General features: G+C 44.3%; 2 protein-coding genes across 4 annotated transcripts in view; one reads left to right on the top strand and one right to left on the bottom strand.

Annotated features, from left to right (window-relative positions):
• The window catches only part of LYRM4 (LYR motif containing 4), a 199,329-nt gene that overhangs the window by 181,783 nt on the left and 886 nt on the right, over window positions 1-16,660 (bottom strand). Inside the window, exons 1-2 of one of the 3 annotated variants that reach the window (XM_077269814.1) lie at window positions 7,392-7,431; window positions 830-943 (exon numbers count right to left, since the gene is read on the bottom strand). The exons of 1 other annotated variant lie outside the window; for it this stretch is intronic. The gene's annotated coding sequence lies outside the window, so the exon portion shown is untranslated. Of the gene's footprint in view, window positions 1-829; window positions 944-7,391; window positions 7,515-16,660 lie in introns of those variants that run through there. One more of the 3 variants, XM_077269813.1, reaches the window with a different exon arrangement.
• Window positions 7,505-16,660, top strand: part of FARS2 (phenylalanyl-tRNA synthetase 2, mitochondrial) — a 468,718-nt gene continuing 459,562 nt past the window's right edge. The window contains exon 1 of the mRNA XM_077269812.1: window positions 7,505-7,595. The gene's annotated coding sequence lies outside the window, so the exon portion shown is untranslated. The remainder of the gene's footprint in view (window positions 7,596-16,660) is intronic.

Below are 16,660 nucleotides of genomic sequence, written 5' to 3' on the forward strand. Positions count from 1 at the left end.
TGAAACACTGGGAAGACATCATCAAGAAGTGGCTTAAATTTGGCACAACATTGACATTTAGAAGTAATTGTCCAACAAAAATTGATGAAAGGACGAGAAAAAAATTGGAGGCTGCCAGCAACAGTCAATGAGATGCAATAATTTTTGTCAAGCACTCGTTGTGTACCGCTTGTGATAATAATCTTCCAAATTATTCATCTGCCTCACCTGTGTGGTAGAGTGGCAAGATTGAAGCCTTTTCTTACAAAGAAAAACATCCAAACCCAGCTATGTTTGGTCAAATCCTACATCAAGTCTGCCAAAAGCATGTGGGAAAGTGTGTTACAGTCTGATGAGGCCAAGGTTGAACTTATTGGTAATAATATAAAAAGCTCTTTTGGGTGCAAAGCCACCACTGTGGATCACCAAAAGAACACCATATCTACAATGAAGCATGGTGGAGGCAGCAATATGCTTTAGGGTAATTTTTAGGCAGCACAATTTGAGGCTTTAGTGAAGGAGGACAAAATAATGAAAAGTTCCAAATATCAGGCCTCTGATAAAAAGGTGAAGCTAATGAGGCATTTCACTTTCAGCCCGATATCGACCCTAAGCATACCTCCAAGTCAACAAAAAATTAGCTTTGCAAAAAGACCAATGTTTTGGAATTGCCAAGCATGAGCCAAAACCTGAATCTAATAGAAAATCTGGGTTGAACTGAATAGGAATGTGCAGCCCTAAAAGATTTCAGTTTGTTTCTCAAAGGATTTGTATAGATTATGGGCAACATTAAAGATGGGAAAAGTTCTGAAATTATTCTTATTGTTACTACTTTTTACATGACAGATACCTGGCTTTTTATCAGGTGTATGTAGACTTTTTATATCCACGGTATGAAGCAATTGAGCTCGGGTCAGGAGACCTGTGGCCAGACTTGAACTTGCAGCTGAACTTTGGCCTGATGCTGAGAATACAAACCACAAGGTATATTAGAGATTAGCAGAAGTTTCCATTTATACAGTGATACCTTTTAGTGTCGTTTACAGAAAACTGGTGTTGTATTGATCTGCCACAAAATGACTTAAATGACATACGCCTCTCGCTTTATATGTCTTTGCATCACAGAGTCATGGTCGAAAGTGTTGGCACCCTGGAAATTATTCCAGAAAATGAAGTGTGTCTTAGGCTACTTTCACACTAGCATCGGGCACTGCACGTCGCAATGCGTCGTTGTGGAGAAAAAACGCATCCTGCAAAGTTGCCCGCAGGATGCGTTTTTTTCCATAGACTTTTATTAGCGATGCATTGCAACGCAGTGCCACACGTCATAACCGTCGTGTGACGGTTGCGTCGTGTTTTGGCGGACCGCCGCCACAAAAAGTTACATGTAATGTTTTTTTGTGCGTCGAGACCGCCATTTTCGACCGCGGATGCGTTGCCGAAACTCCGCCCCCTCCTCCCCGGACCTTGCAATGGGGCAGCGGAAGCATCATAAGACTGCTTCCGCTGCCCACGTCGGGCATTCTTTTCACAGTATGCGTCGGTACGTCAGGCCGACGCAGCGCAACGGCCCCGTACCGAAGCTAGTGTGAAAGCAGCCTTACAGAAAATTATTGCAACTACACGAGTTTTGTTATACACGTTTGTTTATTTCCTCTGCGTGTATTGGAATAACACAAAAAATACACAAAGAAAAAAGTTGAAAATTGGACATGGAGATCAGAAAAAGGAGAAGAGAACTATCTGAGGACTTGAGAACCAAAATTGTTGAACAATATCAACAATCTCAAGGTTAAAAATCCATCTACAGAGATATTGAAGTTCCTTTGTCCATAGTGCGCAACATAATCACAAAGTTTACAACCCAAGGCACTGTAGCTTATCTCACTGGATGTAGATGGCAGAAAAAAAATGATGAAAGGTTGCAACGCTGAATAGTCCAGATGGTAGATAAGCAGCCCCAATCAAGTTCCAAAGAAATTCAAGCTCTCCTACAGGCTTAGGGTGCAATAGTGTCAGTGCAAACTATCCTTGGACATTTGAATTAAATTAAACGCTATGGCAGGAGACCCCACAGCTGACATAAAAACATATAAAAGTAAGACTGCAGTTTGCCAATATGTGCGCAAGTATGCAAAAAATCCTTCTGGGAGGGCGTCTTGTGGACAGATGAGACCAAGATATTGCTTTTAGGTAAAGCACAACATCGTATTATTGACTGAAAACAGAATGAGGCCTACAAAGAAAAGAACACGGTACCTACAATCAAATATGGTGGAAATCCAGAGATGTTTTGACAGTGTGCAAGGAATCAAGAAATCTGAAGATTACCAACAGATTTTGGGACGTAATGTAGTGCCCACTGTCAGAAAGCTAGGTTTGCGTCCTAGGGTCATGGGTCTTCCAGTAGGACAATGACACCAAACATACTTCAACAATCAGCCAGAAATAGAGGGAAATGAAGTGCTGGAGAGTCCTGATGTGGCCAACAATGAGTCCGAACCTAAATCCCATTGAACACCTATGGAGAGATCTTAAAATTGCTCTTGGGAGAAGGCACCCTTCAAATATGAGAGACCTGGAGCAGTTTGCAAAAGAAGAGTGATCCAAAATTCCAATTGAGAGGTGTAAGAATCTAGTTGATGGTTATAGGAAGAGATTGATTGCAGTTATTTCTTCCAAAAGGTGTGCAAGCAAATATTAAGTTGAGGGTGCCAACAATTTTGTCCGGTCCGCTTTTGAGGTTTTGTGTGAACTTATGGCCAATGTGCCTTTTTTTATCCTTTGTGTAGTGTTCCAATACACACAAAGGAAATAAACGTGAGTGTAACAAAACATGTAATTGCAATAATTTTATGTGAGAAATACTTCAGTCTGGAGCAATTTCAAGGGTGCCAACACTTTTAGCCATGACTGTACAATGGATATTTTCTAAACTGTCCCTCATGTCCACTCATCCATATATAATACAGTTAAACATGGACATTGTGCAGAAAATGTCTATTGTCCAGTCTGGTCCTCCTTGGCAGCTGGAACAGGGTAGTCTTAAAGGGAACCTGTCACCTGAATTTGGCGGGACCAGTTTTGGGTCATATGGGCGGGATTTTTGGGTGTTTGATTCACCCTTTCCTTACCCGCTGGCTGCATGCTGGCCGCAATATTGGATTGAAGTTCATTCTCTGTCCTCCGGAGTACACGCCTGCGCAAGACAAACCCCGCCCATATGACCCAAAACTGGTCCCGCCAAATTCAGGTGACATGTTCCCTTTAAAGGCGTTACCCAAGTTTGTGAGCAAAGTCTGCAATCACTCTGTCACGATTCCCTGTGCGAGTGGCTGCATACCTGCGGTTACATGCCGACTGGTCTCATACAGCTCATCTCAATAGAAATTGGGAGAAGCTGAACGCGTCTACTCAGAATGTGATCACCTACATGTGATCATGTCACAGCTTGCTCGCACCAGCAATACTGGAGAATCATGACAGCAGCCAGGATTCAGACATCCACAGTAATATGAGGTGTCTACAGACTTTTCTCTGAAACAGACAACCCTATAAGTTTTGCAGCTGGCTTCCTTGGCGCCTCTGTCGCTCACCACCTCATCATGATGTCATAGGGCATAGTAAGCTCCTGAAGCACCCAGGGTGCCAAGCCGAGGATGCTGTGGAGGACTGGACACTGCGCCAGAGTGGAAATCTCTTTTTGATCATCTCTGTAGACCAACCAAAGCCAGGGTCACTCTTATTCAGTAGTTTCTTCCATTTTGTTTTCTTTTTACAGGTTTAACCCCTTACTGACATCGGACGGGATAGTACGTCCGATGTCAGCTCCCCTGCTTTGATGCAGGGCTCCGCGGTGAGCCCGCATCAAAGCCGGGACATGTCAGCTGTTTTGAACAGCTGACATGTGCCCGCAATAGCGGCGGGTGAAATCGCGATTCACCCGCCGCTATTAACTAGTTAAATGCCGCTGTCAAACGCAGACAGCGGCATTTAACTACCGCATCTGGCCGGGCGGCCGGAAATGACGGCATCGCCGACCCACGTCACATGATCGGAGGTCGGCGATGCTTCTCCATTGTAACCATAGAGGTCCTTGAGACCTCTATGGTTACTGATCCCCGGCAGCTGTGAGCGCCACCCTGTGGTCGGCGCTCACAGCACACCTGATTTTCTTCTACATAGCAGCGAACAGCAGATCGCTGCTATGTAGAAGAGGCGATCGTGCTGTGCCTGCTTCTAGCCTCCCATGGAGGCTATTGAAGCATGGCAAAAGTTAAAAAAAAAAGTAAAAAAAAATGTGAAAAAAATAAAAAAAATATAAAAGTTTAAATCACCCCCCTTTCGCCCCAATCGAAATAAATCAATTAAAAAAAAAATCAAATCTACACATATTTGGTATCGCCACGTTCAGAATCGCCCGATCTATCAATAAAAAAAAAAGCATTAACCTGATCGCTAAACGGCATAACGAGAAAAAAAATCGAAACGCCAGAATTCCTTTTCTTTGGTCGCCGCGACATTGCATTAAAATGCAATAACGGGCGATCAAAAGAACGTATCTGCACCGAATTGGAATCATTAAAAACGCCAGCTCGGCACGCAAAAAATAAGCCCTCAACCGACCCCAGATCATGAAAAATGGAGACGCTACGAGTATCAGAAAATGGCGCAATTTATTTATTTATTTTTTTAAGCAAAGTTTGGAATTTTTTTTCGCCACTTAGGTAAAAAATAACCTAGTCATGTTAGGTGTCTATGAACTCGTAATGACCTGGAGAATCATAATGGCAGGTCAGTTTTAGCATTTAGTATACCTACCAACAAAGCAATATCTGTGTTTGGGTGTAAACCATACAGAAAATCCCAATAACGAAAAACTGAAAATATAGCAAAAAATGGGATAAATATAAAACATAACTTTTAATGTTATAAAAGACCATAAAAAAACACGTCACCCATGTGATCAATAACACATAAATCAAGGCAAAATCTCCACCATGGGATATGATGATCCCTGGAGACTAATACGCCTTTCACAGGATTATTAAAAAAATCCCGACAGCAAAATTGCTGGCGAGAAATACATAACTGGGGTATGATTAAATGCAAAAGCTGAGAACCTGTTTAAACAATTACGACAAGTACAGCACCATACCCTCAGTCGCCTAGTAGAACAAATAGAAAATCAGTAACGGCAAACATTATGAGGAATGCCTGCTGATTCCTCTAAGCATAGAAAAAGGAACGGTCTTACCAGTTCCGTAGAAAGAAGAGGGCAGTGGAGCACTGGATAATCCCTTGTTTAGGTCGATATTCAGACAGTGCAGGGAAGACAATCCCTATATCATTCCCTATGGGGCTATCGATAGACTAACCCCGTTGCTCCTGCCCTTACAAGGACAGTCCACAGCTATCCCTGTATATAGACATGCCCTGCACTCTCCCTAAAGTATTCGTCCCATTTAGTATACCTAGCAAAAAAGCCAAGCAAAAAACAAGTGTGGGATTGCACTTTTTTTGCAATTTCACCGCACTTGGAATTTTTTTCCCGTTTTCTAGTACATGACATGGTAAAACCAATGATGTCGTTCAAAAGTACAACTCGTCCCGCAAAAAATAAGCCCTCACATGTCCATATTGACGGAAAAATAAAAAAGTTATGGCTCTGGGAAGGAGGGGAGTGAAAAACAAACACGGAAAAACGAAAAATCCCACGGTCATGAAGGGGTTAATAACAATCAGAAATGAGCAGAGTGAAAATACAATGCAGTAAGGCGCCCTGAGGTCAACAGACTTAAATGCAGCTAAAAAAATATACAAAGTGGCACAATAATAGGCATCAAAGTGGGCATTGCAGGGAGTTATCAAAAGGGTTAAATGGCTTTGGCCCACTGATCGTACACAACCGTGACACAGAGAGGGTTGCCCCACATCAAAAGCAGGTCACGGCAGCCTGACCCAAATACAGCTGGCATCAAAGTGGGCAACTAGCAACATTTTACAGATGTGGATAAGTAACTGGTGTTTCTATAGGTCACAATGATCTCACCCCCCCCCCGTTACACAGATAAAGATGTACCCGGCCAAAGGGGTCCTGGGCATCGGAGCTGGCACCAAAGTGGGCATAGTTGGTTTTCACAGATCTGAATAAATAATAGGTATGTAAACATCAGAGAATTGGCTATGTGGCCACTATGATGGAGGGAACCTGTTTGGGCCAGGTAACAGCGTTCTGCTCTTGATTCGGTATATGTGGAAAGGTTGCGCCTGATCAGTGGCCAAAGTCACTTAACTCTTTATAAGCACCAGGGACTTATTCAGCTCTGTGACATGTGGCTATTTCTGATGCCCAGAAGCCATTTGTGCCAGACTGGAGTGTCCGGTGTATGATGCGGGGCATCACTATGTATTCTTAGTGTGACATCAGTGGCTGAAAGTAGTTTAACCCTTTAAAAACACCAGTTACATTTTCAAATCTGTAAAAATTGGCTGTTTGCCCACTTTGATGCCAGCTCTGATGCGCAGACCCCATTTGGGCCAGGCTGCAGTGACCCACATTTGATGCGGGGCATCACTATCTGTGTGTCATTGGTGTAGGAACAGTGGCTCAAATTCATTTAACCCATGAAAAACACCACTTATTGAAATCAGTGAATATTGGCTAATTGCCCGCTATGATGCCAGCACTGAGGACCAAAACCTGTTTGGGCCAGGATATCTTAACTTGCGTTTGACCTGGCGCAGCCCTATGTACTTATATGTGGTGTGGCATCAGCGGCCAAAGTCATTTAACCCTTTCAAAAACACCAGTTACTGTGAAAATGGTGCCTTGCCCACTCAGATGCCAGTTGCGATGCCCAGACCCATCTGGGCCAGGCTGGAGAGACATGAATGTGACGTGTGGCAGCACAGTGTCATGGTGGTGCGAGACCGGTGGTGCAAAGTCAATTAACCCTTTTGATACCCCCTCAGCTCCCACTAAGACGCCAATCGGGCCACTTGTAGCACTTTTTGGAGCTGTTTTTAACCCTGCTCACCTCAGGGCGCCGCTGAGCTGTAAGTTTATCATTGTGCTATTTGTTTCTTATTAAAACAACAAAATAAAACCATTGTAAATAAAAAGCTGGACACCTAGGAACCCAACTCCAGCCTCAGAGATGGCGGCGCGATGAGGTGGACTCCTGTGAAGCGCTTCACATGTCACAGACTACAGTCTGAAGTACGGACGGTGGGGGTCTCAGGGTCCGAACCCCACTGATGTCAAAGGATTTCTCACAGTGCAGGTACAAGCTGGGCCACAAGCTAATGGGGCTCTGTGCCTGTCTGGAGGGGGAGACCCTCAGTGCCGGGCGGCCAGGGGCTGTGTGCGGGCAGGAGGACACTGTGCGGGGTGCACGCGGGACACTCACTCTGCTCCGGGCCCAGGTGACAGGAGAAGCCGGATCTCAGGAGGCAAAGGACCTTGGGTGACGTCACGGTCATGTGATCAGTCACACGTGCGGGAGGAGTCAGGCTGCACCTGGGGGCGTGTCCTGCGCGGGAGCTGCTGAAGAGCCTGTTGCCTTCTCCACAGGCGGACAGCGCATAGGCTGCGGCCACACTGCGACACGTTGGTAGGTGTCGCTGCTACTCGTATGGCCGCTGCGAGAAGCCTGTCACACACATACAGCAAGGCTGGCCTTCTTGCACCTGTCTTGTCGAGGTCCCCTGGTGTCGCAATTCATGTGTTGCACTGCGACGTAGCAGCGACAGCCAAAGTCGCCCTGTGGCCCCGGCCTATGACTAGAATCACACCCGAGTTTTTACATTCCAGATGTCTGATGCTTTTTGGGGGATTAACCCCTTGAAGACCACTTCCGTTTTTGCGTTTCTATAGTTTGCTCCCCTTCTTTCCAGAGCTGTAACCTTTTTTATTTTTCCAGCACTATGGCCATGTGAGGGCTTGTTCTTTTGCGGGACGAGTTGTACTTTTGAACAGCCACATTGGTATTACTATATCATGTACTGGAAAACGAGGGAAAAAAATCCAAGTGTGGCGAAATTGCAAAAAAAAAGTGCAAGTCCACAATTGTTTTGGGAATTTTTTTTTTACCATGGTCTCTAAGTGCTAAAACTGACCAGCCATTCTGAGTCTCCAGGTCATTACGAGTTCACTGACACCAAACATGTCTAGGTTCTTTTTTTATTTAAGTGGCGAAATTTTTTTTCCAAAGTTTGTAAAAAAAATTAAAAATAAATTAAAAGTTGCCATTTTCCGAGACCCTTAGGGGGCCATGCATATCAGGATATGGATGAGGAGACCAATCATACCAGGACCCTCTACTTTTGTGTGAAATTGCATTTCAGTGATATCCTGTGCCATCACCATTTGCTGTTTTACTTTTATTTTTTACATTTGTACTACTGTTTTTGTGATTCTCCTTTACGTAATAAACTTTATTTTTTTTAATGTTTTTTGGACTTTTGTTTGACTCCCAGTCGCTTACAAGTCTCAGTGTTATACATTGCAGTTACATTGTACAGCTGTGTGTCACCCATTGTACAGTGTGCCTGTTATACAGTGTAGTTACATTGTACAGCTGTGTGTCACCCATTGCATAGTGTGCCTGTCATACAGTGTAGTTACATTGTACAGCTGTGTCACCCATTGTACAGTGTGCCTGTCATACACTGTAGTTACATTGTACAGCTGTGTGTCACCCATTGTACAGTGTGCCTGTCATATACTGCAGTTACATTGTACAGCTGTGTGTCACCCATTGTACAGTGTGCCTGTCATATACTGCAGTTACATTGTACAGCTGTGTGTCACCCATTGTACAGTGTGCCTGTTATACAGTGTAGTTACATTGTACAGCTGTGTGTCACCCATTGTACAGTGTGCCTGTCATACACTGCAGTTACATTGTACAGCTGTGTGTCACCCATTGTACAGTGTTCCTGTCATACACTGCAGTTACATTGTACAGCTGTGTGTCACCCATTGTACAGTGTGCCTGTCATACACTGTAGTTACATTGTACAGCTGTGTGTCACCCATTGTACAGTGTGCCTGTTATACAGTGTAGTTACATTGTACAGCTGTGTGTCACCCATTGTACAGTGTTCCTGTCATACAGTGCAGTTACATTGTACAGCTGTGTGTCACCCATTGTACAGTGTTCCTGTCATATACTGCAGTTACATTGTACAGCTGTGTGTCACCCATTGTACAGTGTGCCTGTTATACAGTGTAGTTACATTGTACAGCTGTGTGTCACCCATTGTACAGTGTGCCTGTCATACAGTGCAGTTACATTGTACAGCTGTGTGTCACCCATTGTACAGTGTTCCTGTCATATACTGCAGTTACATTGTACAGCTGTGTGTCACCCATTGTACAGTGTTCCTGTCATACACTGTAGTTACATTGTACAGCTGTGTGTCACCCATTGCATAGTGTGCCTGTTATACAGTGTAGTTACATTGTACAGCTGTGTGTCACCCATTGTACAGTGTTCCTGTCATATACTGCAGTTACATTGTACAGCTGTGTGTCACCCATTGTACAGTGTTCCTGTCATACACTGTAGTTACATTGTACAGCTGTGTGTCACCCATTGTACAGTGTGCCTGTTATACAGTGTAGTTACATTGTACAGCTGTGTGTCACCCATTGTACAGTGTGCCTGTCATACAGTGCAGTTACATTGTACAGCTGTGTGTCACCCATTGTACAGTGTTCCTGTCATATACTGCAGTTACATTGTACAGCTGTGTGTCACCCATTGTACAGTGTGCCTGTCATACAGTGCAGTTACATTGTACAGCTGTGTGTCACCCATTGTACAGTGTTCCTGTCATATACTGCAGTTACATTGTACAGCTGTGTGTCACCCATTGTACAGTGTTCCTGTCATACACTGCAGTTACATTGTACAGCTGTGTGTCACCCATTGTACAGTGTTCCTGTCATACAGTGCAGTTACATTGTACAGCTGCATGTCACCCATTGTACAGTGTGCCTGTCATACACTGCAGTTACATTGTACAGCTGTGTGTCACCCATTGTACAGTGTTCCTGTCATACAGTGTAGTTACATTGTACAGCTGTGTGTCACCCATTGTACAGTGTGCCTGTCATACAGTGCAGTTACATTGTACAGCTGTGTGTCACCCATTATACAGTGTTCCTGTCATACACTGCAGTTACATTGTACAGCTGTGTGACACCCATTGTACAGTGTGCCTGTCATACACTGCAGTTACATTGTACAGCTGTGTGTCACCCATTGTACAGTGTGCCTGTCATACAGTGTAGTTACATTGTACAGCTGTGTGTCACCCATTGTACAGTGTGCCTGTCATACACTGTAGTTACATTGTACAGCTGTGTGTCACCCATTGTACAGTGTTCCTGTCATACACTGTAGTTACATTGTACAGCTGTGTGTCACCCATTGTACAGTGTGCCTGTCATACAGTGCAGTTACATTGTACAGCTGTGTGTCACCCATTGTACAGTGTTCCTGTCATACACTGCAGTTACATTGTACAGCTCTGTGTCACCCATTGTTCATTGTGCCTGTCATATACTGTAGTTACATTGTACAGTGTGCCTGTTATACAGTGTAGTTACATTGTACAGCTGAGTGTCACCCATTGTACAGTGTGCCTGTCATACACTGTAGTTATATTGTACAGCTGAGTGTCACCCATTGGACAGTGTTCCTGTCATACACTGCAGTTACATTGTACAGCTGATGTCACCCATTGTACAGTGTGCCTGTCATACACTGTAGTTACATTGTACAGCTGTGTGTCACCCATTGTACAGTGTGCCTGTCATACACTGTAGTTACATTGTACAGCTGTGTCACCCATTGTACAGTGTGCCTGTCATACACTGTAGTTACATTGTACAGCTGAGTGTCACCCATTGTACAGTGTTCCTGTCATACACGGTAGTTACATTGTACAGCTGAGTGTCACCCATTGGACAGTGTGCCTGTCATACACTGCAGTTACATTGTACAGCTGAGTGTCACCCATTGTACAGTGTTCCTGTCATACACGGTAGTTACATTGTACAGCTGTGTGTCACCCATTGTACAGTGTGCCTGTCATACACGGTAGTTACATTGTACAGCTGTGTGTCACCCATTGTACAGTGTGCCTGTCATACACTGTAGTTACATTGTACAGCTGTGTGTCACCCATTGTACAGTGTTCCTGTCATACACTGTAGTTACATTGTACAGCTGTGTGTCACCCATTGTACAGTGTGCCTGTCATACAGTGCAGTTACATTGTACAGCTGTGTGTCACCCATTGTACAGTGTTCCTGTCATACACTGCAGTTACATTGTACAGCTGTGTGTCACCCATTGTTCATTGTGCCTGTCATATACTGTAGTTACATTGTACAGTGTGCCTGTTATACAGTGTAGTTACATTGTACAGCTGAGTGTCACCCATTGTACAGTGTTCCTGTCATACACTGTAGTTACATTGTACAGCTGTGTGTCACCCATTGGACAGTGTTCCTGTCATACACTGCAGTTACATTGTACAGCTGATGTCACCCATTGTACAGTGTGCCTGTCATACACTGTAGTTACATTGTACAGCTGTGTCACCCATTGTACAGTGTGCCTGTCATACACTGTAGTTACATTGTACAGCTGAGTGTCACCCATTGTACAGTGTTCCTGTCATACACGGTAGTTACATTGTACAGCTGAGTGTCACCCATTGGACAGTGTGCCTGTCATACACTGCAGTTACATTGTACAGCTGAGTGTCACCCATTGTACAGTGTTCCTGTCATACACGGTAGTTACATTGTACAGCTGTGTGTCACCCATTGTACAGTGTGCCTGTCATACACGGTAGTTACATTGTACAGCTGTGTGTCACCCATTGTACAGTGTGCCTGTCAGACACAGTAGTTACATTGTACAGCTGAGTGTCACCCATTGTACAGTGTTCCTGTCATACACGGTAGTTACATTGTACAGCTGTGTGTCACCCATTGTACAGTGTTCCTGTCATACACGGTAGTTACATTGTACAGCTGAGTGTCACCCATTGGACAGTGTGCCTGTCATACACTGCAGTTACATTGTACAGCTGAGTGTCACCCATTGTACAGTGTTCCTGTCATACACGGTAGTTACATTGTACAGCTGTGTGTCACCCATTGTACAGTGTGCCTGTCATACACGGTAGTTACATTGTACAGCTGTGTGTCACCCATTGTACAGTGTGCCTGTCAGACACAGTAGTTACATTGTACAGCTGAGTGTCACCCATTGTACAGTGTTCCTGTCATACACGGTAGTTACATTGTACAGCTGTGTGTCACCCATTGTACAGTGTGCCTGTCATACACGGTAGTTACATTGTACAGCTGTGTGTCACCCATTGTACAGTGTGCCTGTCATACACTGTAGTTACATTGTACAGCTGTGTGTCACCCACTGTACAGTGTGCCTGTCATACAGTGTAGTTACATTGTACAGCTGTGTGTTACCCATTGTACATTGTGCCTGTCATACACGGTAGTTACATTGTACAGCTGTGTGTCACCCATTGTACAGTGTGCCTGTCATACACGGTAGTTACATTGTACAGCTGTGTGTCACCCACTGTACAGTGTGCCTGTCATACAGTGTAGTTACATTGTACAGCTGTGTGTCACCCATTGTTCATTGCCTGTCATATGCTGTAGTTACATTGTACAGTGTGCCTGTCATACACTGTAGTTACATTGTACAGCTGTGTGTCACCCATTGTACAGTGTGCCTGTCATACACTGTAGTTACATTGTACAGCTGAGTGTCACCCATTGTACAGTGTTCCTGTCGTACACGGTAGTTACATTGTACAGCTGTGTGTCACCCATTGTACAGTGTGCCTGTCATACACTGTAGTTACATTGTACAGCTGAGTGTCACCCATTGTACAGTGTTCCTGTCATACACGGTAGTTACATTGTACAGCTGAGTGTCACCCATTGTACAGTGTTCCTGTCATACACTGCAGTTACATTGTACAGCTGAGTGTCACCCATTGTACAGTGTTCCTGTCATACACTGTAGTTACATTGTACAGCTGAGTGTCACCCATTGTACAGTGTGCCTGTCATACACTGCAGTTACATTGTACAGCTGAGTGTCACCCATTGTACAGTGTTCCTGTCATACACTGTAGTTACATTGTACAGCTGAGTGTGACCCATTGTACAGTATGCCTGTCATACACTGCAGTTACATTGTACAGCTGAGTGTCACCCATTGTACAGTGTTCCTGTCATACACTGTAGTTACATTGTACAGCTGAGTGTCACCCATTGTACAGTATGCCTGTCATACACTGCAGTTACATTGTACAGCTGAATGTCACCCATTGTACAGTGTTCCTTTCATACACTGTAGTTACATTGTACAGCTGAGTGTCACCCATTGTACAGTGTGCCTGTCATACACTGCAGTTACATTGTACAGCTGAGTGTCACCCATTGTACAGTGTTCCTGTCATACACGGTAGTTACATTGTACAGCTGTGTGTCACCCATTGTACAGTGTGCCTGTCATACGCTGTAGTTACATTGTACAGCTGTGTGTCACCCATTGTACAGTGTGCCTGTCATACACGGTAGTTACATTGTACAGCTGTGTGTCACCCATTGTACAGTGTGCCTGTCATACACGGTAGTTACATTGTACAGCTGTGTGTCACCCATTGTACAGTGTGCCTGTCATACACTGTAGTTACATTGTACAGCTGTGTGTCACCCATTGTACAGTGTGCCTGTCATACAGTGTAGTTACATTGTACAGCTGTGTGTCACCCATTGTTCATTGCCTGTCATATACTGTAGTTACATTGTACAGTGTGCCTGTCATACACTGTAGTTACATTGTACAGCTGTGTGTCACCCATTGTACAGTGTGCCTGTCATACACTGTAGTTACATTGTACAGCTGAGTGTCACCCATTGTACAGTGTTCCTGTCATACACGGTAGTTACATTGTACAGCTGAGTGTCACCCATTGTACAGTGTTCCTGTCATACACTGCAGTTACATTGTACAGCTGAGTGTCACCCATTGTACAGTGTTCCTGTCATACACTGTAGTTACATTGTACAGCTGAGTGTCACCCATTGTACAGTGTTCCTGTCATACACTGTAGTTACATTGTACAGCTGTGTGTCACCCATTGTACAGTATGCCTGTCATACACTGCAGTTACATTGTACAGCTGTGTGTCACCCATTGCACAGTGTGCCTGTCATACACTGTAGTTACATTGTACAGCTGTGTGTCACCCATTGTACAGTGTGCCTGTTATACAGTGTAGTTACATTGTACAGCTGTGTGTCACCCATTGTACAGTGTGCCTGTTATACAGTGTAGTTACATTGTACAGCTGTGTGTCACCCATTGTACAGTGTGCCTGTCATACACGGTAGTTACATTGTACAGCTGTGTGTCACCCATTGTACAGTGTGCCTGTCATACACTGTAGTTACATTGTACAGCTGTGTGTCACCCACTGTACAGTGTGCCTGTCATACAGTGTAGTTACATTGTACAGCTGTGTGTCACCCATTGTTCATTGCCTGTCATATACTGTAGTTACATTGTACAGTGTGCCTGTCATACACTGTAGTTACATTGTACAGCTGTGTGTCACCCATTGTACAGTGTGCCTGTCATACACTGTAGTTACATTGTACAGCTGAGTGTCACCCATTGTACAGTGTTCCTGTCGTACACGGTAGTTACATTGTACAGCTGTGTGTCACCCATTGTACAGTGTGCCTGTCATACACTGTAGTTACATTGTACAGCTGAGTGTCACCCATTGTACAGTGTTCCTGTCATACACGGTAGTTACATTGTACAGCTGAGTGTCACCCATTGTACAGTGTTCCTGTCATACACTGCAGTTACATTGTACAGCTGAGTGTCACCCATTGTACAGTGTTCCTGTCATACACTGTAGTTACATTGTACAGCTGAGTGTCACCCATTGTACAGTGTGCCTGTCATACACTGCAGTTACATTGTACAGCTGAGTGTCACCCATTGTACAGTGTTCCTGTCATACACTGTAGTTACATTGTACAGCTGAGTGTCACCCATTGTACAGTATGCCTGTCATACACTGCAGTTACATTGTACAGCTGAGTGTCACCCATTGTACAGTGTTCCTGTCATACACGGTAGTTACATTGTACAGCTGTGTGTCACCCATTGTACAGTGTGCCTGTCATACACTGTAGTTACATTGTACAGCTGTGTGTCACCCATTGTACAGTGTGCCTGTCATACACGGTAGTTACATTGTACAGCTGTGTGTCACCCATTGTACAGTGTGCCTGTCATACAGTGTAGTTACATTGTACAGCTGTGTGTCACCCATTGTTCATTGCCTGTCATATACTGTAGTTACATTGTACAGCTGAGTGTCACCCATTGTACAGTGTTCCTGTCATACACTGTAGTTACATTGTACAGCTGAGTGTCACCCATTGTACAGTGTGCCTGTCATACACTGTAGTTACATTGTACAGCTGTGTGTCACCCATTGTACAGTGTGCCTGTCATACAGTGTAGTTACATTGTACAGCTGAGTGTCACCCATTGTACAGTGTTCCTGTCATACACTGCAGTTACATTGTACAGCTGTGTGTCACCCATTGTTCATTGCCTGTCATATACTGTAGTTACATTGTACAGCTGAGTGTCACCCATTGTACAGTGTTCCTGTCATACACTGTAGTTACATTGTACAGCTGAGTGTCACCCATTGTACAGTGTGCCTGTCATACACTGTAGTTACATTGTACAGCTGTGTGTCACCCATTGTACAGTGTGCCTGTCATACAGTGTAGTTACATTGTACAGCTGAGTGTCACCCATTGGACAGTGTGCCTGTCATACACTGCAGTTACATTGTACAGCTGAGTGTCACCCATTGTACAGTGTTCCTGTCATACACGGTAGTTACATTGTACAGCTGTGTGTCACCCATTGTACAGTGTGCCTGTCATACACGGTAGTTACATTGTACAGCTGTGTGTCACCCATTGTACAGTGTGCCTGTCATACACGGTAGTTACATTGTACAGCTGTGTGTCACCCATTGTACAGTGTGCCTGTCATACACTGTAGTTACATTGTACAGCTGTGTGTCACCCATTGTACAGTGTGCCTGTCATACACTGCAGTTACATTGTACAGCTGTGTGTCACCCATTGCACAGTGTGCCTGTCATACACTGTAGTTACATTGTACAGCTGTGTGTCACCCATTGTACAGTGTGCCTGTCATACACTGTAGTTACATTGTACAGCTGAGTGTCACCCATTGTACAGTGTTCCTGTCATACACGGTAGTTACATTGTACAGCTGAGTGTCACCCATTGTACAGTGTTCCTGTCATACACTGCAGTTACATTGTACAGCTGAGTGTCACCCATTGTACAGTGTTCCTGTCATACACTGTAGTTACACTGTACAGCTGAGTGTCACCCATTGTACAGTGTGCCTGTCATACACTGCAGTTACATTGTACAGCTGAGTGTCACCCATTGTACAGTGTTCCTGTCATACACTGTAGTTACATTGTACAGCTGAGTGTCACCCATTGTACAGTATGCCTGTCATACACTGCAGTTACATTG

Source organism: Ranitomeya variabilis, chromosome 6 (genome assembly GCF_051348905.1).
Source record: "Ranitomeya variabilis isolate aRanVar5 chromosome 6, aRanVar5.hap1, whole genome shotgun sequence".
Lineage (NCBI taxonomy): Eukaryota > Metazoa > Chordata > Amphibia > Anura > Dendrobatidae > Ranitomeya > Ranitomeya variabilis.